Below are 6,576 nucleotides of genomic sequence, written 5' to 3' on the forward strand. Positions count from 1 at the left end.
CACAGCATAGCCCTGCCAGGTGCTCTATGCTTCCTAAGATCCAAACAGGACTTGAGCCAGTTTACAGACTCGGATCCCTTCAGTGAAGCAAGGGCTGGTTCCCTTTGAGGAAGGATCCTGGTACACTTCCAAAAATGTATACTGTTAATCTTTCTCCCAACTTTTCCTAAAGGGACCTATGGCCTTTTACCAGAGTGACTGTGCACTGGGGAAAAGCAAATAATAAGACCTTTTGGGGACTACTAGACACTGTCTCTGAACTACACTAATTCCAGGAGACCCAAAACATCACTGTGGTCCACTTGTCAGAGTAGGGGCTTATGAAGGGCAGGTGATCAATGGAGTTTTACCTTAAGTCCATCTCACAGTGGACCCAGTGGGTCCCCAAACCCATCCTCTGGTTATTTGCCCAGTTCTGGAATGCACAATTAGAATAAACATACCTAGCACCTGGAAAAATTCCTACATCCTGTAGAGTGAGAGCTATCCTGGTGGGAAAGGCCAAGTGCAAGCCACTAGAACTGCCTCTACCTGGAAAGAAAGTAAACTAAAAGCAATACCATGCTCCTGGAGGGGTGTAACGATCAGCACCACCATCAGAAAGTTGAAAGATCCAGGGGTGGTGATTCTCACCACATCTCCATTTCACTCACCTTTGTGCCCTGTGCAGATGAGAGATGGATCTTGGAGAACGACAGTAGATAACTGTAAGCCTAACAAGATGGTAACTCCAGTTTCAGTCATTGTACCAGGAGTGGTTTCATCGCTTGGGGAAATTAGCACATCCCTTGGTGCCTCTTAGGCAGCTAATAAAACGGCAAATGCTTTTTTCTCAATTTCTGCTAATAAAGACCACCAGAAGCAGTTTGCTTTCAGCTGGAAAGGCCAGCGATTTACCTTCACTGCCCTACCTCAGGGGTATATCAACTTTTCAGCCCTATGTCATAACTTTGTTCAAAGAGATCTTGATTGTCTTTCCTTTCCACAAGTCTCACACTCATCATTACATTGATGACATTATGCTGATTGGACCTAGTGAGTAAGAAGTAGCAACTACGCTAGACTTATTGGTAAGAAATTTGCATGTCAGAGAGTGAGAAATAAATGTGATAAAAATTCAAGGTCCTTCTAGCTCAGTGAAATTTCTAGGGGCCAATGGTATAGTGCATGTTGAGATAACCCTTCTAAGGTGAAGGGTAAGTTGTTTCATCCGACCCTTCTTATAACAAGAGAGAGAGATACAATGCCTAGTACGTCTCTGGATTTTGGAGGCAATACGTTCCTCATCTGGGTGTGCTACTCTGGCCCACTTACTAAGTGACTCATAAGTTGCTAGTTTTGAACAGGGTCCAGAACAACAGAAGGCTCTACAACAGATCCATACTGCTATGCAAGCTGCTCTGCCACTTGGACCATATGATCCAGCAAATCCAATGGTGACTGAAGTGTCACTGGCAGATAAGGATATTGGTTGGAGCCTGTGGCAGGCCTCTAACAGGTGAATCTCATAACAGATTTTGGAGCAAAGCCCTGCCATCCTCTGGGATAACCACTCTCCTTTTAAGAAACAGCTCTTGGCCTGCTACTAGGGTTCAGTTGAGCCTGAACACTTAACCATGGGCCAAGAAGTTACCGTGTGACCTGAGCTGTCTATCACGTACTAGGTATTATCTGACTCGCCAAGCCATGAAGGAGGGCGTGCACAGCAGCACTCCATCATCAAATGGAAGTAGTATACATGAGGTCAAGCCCAAGCAGGCCCCAGAGGCACAAGTAAATTACATGAAGTGGCCCAAATGCCATGGTCCCTACTCCTGCTGTACTACCTTGTGTCACCAGGCTGCACATACTTCCTCACTGGGAGTTCGCTACAATCAACTGACAGAGAAAACGAAAATTGGGACCTGGTTTACAGATTACTCTCTCCAATATGCAGGCACCACTGAAAAGTGGACAGCTGCAGCACTACACCCTTTCTCTAGGGCATCCCTGAGGGACAGTGGTGAAGGGAAATCCTCCCGGCAGGCAGCGTTCCTGGTCATTCATTTGGCTTGGAAGGAGAAATGGCAAGATGTGTGCTTATATACCAGTTCATGAGCTGTGGCCAATGATTTGGCTGGATAGTCAGGGACTTGGATGGAACCCGACTGGAAAATTGATGACAAGGAAATCTGAGAAAGAGGTCTGAAGATAAACCTCTATGAATGGGCAAAAAGAACCTAAACATATTTGTGTCCCACGTTACTACTCACCAAAAGGTGACCTTAGCAGAAGAATATTTTAATAGTCAAAGTGGATAGGATGGTCTGTTCTGTAGATATCAATCAGTCTCTTTAGCCACCACTATCATCACCAATGGGCTCATGGATGTACTGTCCATGGTGGCAGAAATGGACGTTATGCATGGACTCAGCAACGTGGATTTATGCTTTCCAAAGGAGGCCTGACCACAGCTACTACTGAGTACTCAGCCAGCAGCAGAAATCAACACTAAGTCCCTGGTATGGCACCATTCCCTGGTGTTATCAGCAAGCTACCTGGTGGCAGATTAATTACATTAAGCCACTTCCATTATGGAAGAGACAGCATTTTGTTCTTACTAAAACAGACACTCTGGATGTGGACTTAACTTCCCTGCATGTAATGTTTTTGCCAAAACTACCATCCATGGACTTAAAGAATGCCTTATCCACTGTCATGGTATTCCACACAGCAATTCTTCTAAGAACTCACTTCATAGCAAATGAAATGCAGCAATGGGCCTAGCCTCATGGAATTCACTAGACTTACCATTTTCCCCACCATCCTTCATCAGCTGGTTTGACAGAATAGAGGAATGGCCTTTCTTTTTAATTGAATGAAAGATTCTTTAAATTCTATAGTGCTTTACAATTTTCAATAGTCTCACACACATGATCTCATATAATCCCCTAACAACCCTTTTTTTTCCCCAACCTCTATTTTTCCCCCACCTCTATTTTTCCCCCACCTCTACTTTTCCCCCTCTCTACTACCCTCTCCCTGCTGGTAACAACTAGTCTGTTCCCTATATCTGTGAGTCATTAGTTTGTTCTATTTTTTAGATTCCACATATAAGTGATATCATACAGTATTTGTCCTTCTCTGTCTGATTTGTTTCACTAAGCATAATGCCCTCCAAGTCCATCCATGTTGCTGTAAATGGCAAAATTTCATTCTTTTTTAAGGCTGAGTAGTATTCCATTGTTATGTGTATATGTATATACATATCACGTCTTCCTTATCCATTCATCTGTTGATGGACACTTAGGCTGCTTCCATGTCTTGGCACTTGTAAATAATGCTGCTTTGAACATTGGTGTGCATGTGTCTTTTCAAATTAGTGTTTTTGGTGTTTCTGGATATATGCCCAGGAATGGAACTGCTGGGTCATATGGTAGTTCGATTTTTAGTTTTTTGAGAAACCTCCATACTGTTTTCCACAGTGGCTGCACCAATTTACGTTCCCACCATCAGTATTCCCTTTTCTCCTCATCCTCACCAATTTTTGTTATTTGTATTCTCTTTCATGATAGCCATTCTGACAGATGTGAGGTGATATCTCATTGTAGTTTTGACTTGCATTTCCCTGATGTTTAGCGATGTTGAGCATCTTTTCATGTGCCTGTTGGCCATGTGCAGTTCATCTTTGGAAAAATGTCTATTCAGTTCTTCTGCCCATTTTTTAATCAGGTTGTTTATTATTTTGATGTTGAGTTACATGAGCTGTTTATATATGTTGGGTATTAACCCCTTATCAGTCATACCACTTGCAAATATCTTCTCTCATTCATTAGGTTGCCTTTTCATTTTGTCAATGGTTTCCTTTGCTGTACAAAAGCTTTCAAGTTTAATTAGGTCCCATTTATTTATTTTTGCTTTTATTTTCTTTGCTTTAGGAAGCAGATCCAAAACAACATTGCTGCAATTTATGTCAAAGTGTGTTCTGCCTATGTTTTCCTCTAGGAGTTTTATAGTATGCAGTCTTACATTTAGGTCTTTAATCCATTTTGAGTTTATTTTTGTATATGGTGTTAGAGAATGTTGTAATTTCATTTTTTTACATGTAGCTGTCCAGTTTTCCTAGCACTACTTATTGAAGAGACTGTCTTTCCTCCATTGTATATTTTTACCTCCTTTGTCATAGATTAATTGACCAGACATGTGTGGATTCATTTCTGGGCTCTCTATTCCGTTCCACTGATCTATGTGTCTGTTTTTGTGCCAGTAATATACTGTTTTAATTACTGTAGTTTTGTAGTATAGTCTGAAGTCATGGAGCATGACTACTCCAGCTCTGTTCTTTCTCAAGATTGTTTTGGCTATTCAGGGTCTTTTGTCAATCAAATTTTAAAATTATTTGTACTGTGAAAAATGCCATTGGTATTTTGATAAGGATTACATTGAATCTGTAGATTGCCTTGGGTGGTATGATAATTTTAACAATATTAATTCTTCCAATGCAAACACACCATATATTTTTCCATCTGTTTGTGTCATTTTTAATTTCTTTCATCAGTGTCTTATAGTTTTCCAAGTGTAGGTCGTTTACCACCTTAGGTAGGTTTATTCTTAGGAATTTTATTCTTCTTTATGTGATGATAAATAGGACTGTTTCCTTAATTTTTCTTTCTGACAGTTCATTGTTAGTGTATAGAAATGCAACAGATTTCTGTATACTAATTTTGTATCCTACAACTTTACCAAATTCATTGATGAGCTCTAGTAGTTTTCTGTTGGTGTCTTTAGGATTTTCTGTGTATAGTATCATGTCATCTGCAAACAGCAACAATTTTACTTCTTCCTTTCCAATTTGGATTCCTTTTATTTCTTTTTCTTCTCTGCTACGCAGTACTGCAACAGCCTTTTAAAGACTTAGTTACAGTGACAGCTAGGTGAGAGTTCCTTTCAGAGCTGTGGCAAGGTTCTCCAGGAAATCATATATGTTCTGGCATCAGCATCCAATATATGGCTCTGTTTCTCCCACAGCAAGAATTCATGGGTCCAGGAATCAAGGGGCGGAAATGGGAGGAGTATCACTCACTAATACCTCTAGTGACCCAATGACAAAGTTTTTGCTACCTGTCCCCCACAACTTTATGTTCTGCTGGCCTAGAGATCTTACTTCCAAAGGAAGAATGCTCCCATCAGGAAAACACAATGATTACATTAAACTGGAAGTTAAGACTCCCAAGCAGCCACTTTGGATTCCTCATTCCTAAATCAACAGGCAAAGAAGAGAATTACTGTGCCGGCTGAAATGGTTAATCCTGATTACCAAGGAAAACTTGGATTGATACTGTACAGTGCAGATAAGGAAGAGTATGTCTGGAATACAAAAGATACTGTGATTAAAGTCAATGGAAAAATACGACATCCTAATCCAGACAGATCCTTTAGGAATGAAGGTTGAGGTCATCCCACCACGTTAAGATCCATGACCAACTGAGGTGTTTACTGAGGGGAATGGGAATATGGATTGGGTAGTGAAAGAAGGTAGTTCTAAATACCAGCTACTTCCTTATTTTGTTATAAATATGTTTGTATCTGTGTGTATATGTCTCAAATATCTTTGTTTTCCTCTTTTATTCCTTTAGCATGTAACATAAAATATATTGACTTTATATCATGTCATTTAGTACTGTAAACTTTACATCATAGTATTTAAGTTATAGGGTGTGAAGGAAAAGGGTAAATATCACACAGGAATTTTGTATCCTCTTATGGGGAAAGTGTTAGTGCATTTTCAGTTGTATACAAAATGGTTGTATCATGTTAGGTGTAATTATAAACTTGTTATTGTCTTTATTTGGAGATTAAGTATAGTTTAAGGAGATGTGTATGGATGCCAAGTTGACAAGGGGTAGATGTGTGATGCATAGTTTTATGTGTCAACTTCATTGGGCCACAGTGCCCAGATATTTAATCAAACATTATTCTGAATGATTCCATGAGAATATTTTTGGATGAGTAACTTTTAAATCAGACTTTAAAGAGACTTTGAATGAAGCAGAATACCCTCAATAACGTGGTTAAGCCTCATTAATCTGTTGAAAGCCTAAATAAAACAAAAGACTGACCTCTGCTGAGCAAGAAGGAATTCTGCTAGCAGACTCACTTTGGATTTAAACAGCAACTCTTCCTTGGGTTTCCATCCTGACAGCATTCAGACTTGAACTGCAACACAGGTTATTCTTTGGGTCTCTGGCCTGCTGGTCTATGCTACAGATTTTGGACTTGTCAGCCTCCATAATCACATAAGCCAATTCTTCTATCTATATTTATACATATACATTCTATTAATTCTGCTTCTCTGGAACTAATACAAATACTTAACAAAAAGTCAGAACAACAGTTACCTGACGGTTGGTAGATGATTGGCAAGGGACACACATGAATCTAAGGTATTAGTAATATTCTGTTACCTAAGTAGAGAGTACATGCATTTTATATTATTGCTTTATATGGTTGACACACTATGCTCTGTGAATAATGTGTATCACACACACACAAAAGTTTAACTTAGGACAGGTAAAATAGCAGACTTCCAGCTGAAGA

At 39.8% G+C, this 6,576-nt stretch overlaps 1 pseudogene; it reads left to right on the plus strand.

Moving 5' to 3' along the window:
* The first annotated feature begins 268 nt into the window (after nt 1–268).
* LOC136120142 (uncharacterized) lies at nt 269–5,240 on the plus strand (annotated as a pseudogene).
* Nucleotides 5,241–6,576: the final 1,336 nt, after the last annotated feature.

The sequence above is a fragment of the Phocoena phocoena genome, chromosome 3 (genome assembly GCF_963924675.1).
Source record: "Phocoena phocoena chromosome 3, mPhoPho1.1, whole genome shotgun sequence".
Taxonomy (NCBI): domain Eukaryota; kingdom Metazoa; phylum Chordata; class Mammalia; order Artiodactyla; family Phocoenidae; genus Phocoena; species Phocoena phocoena.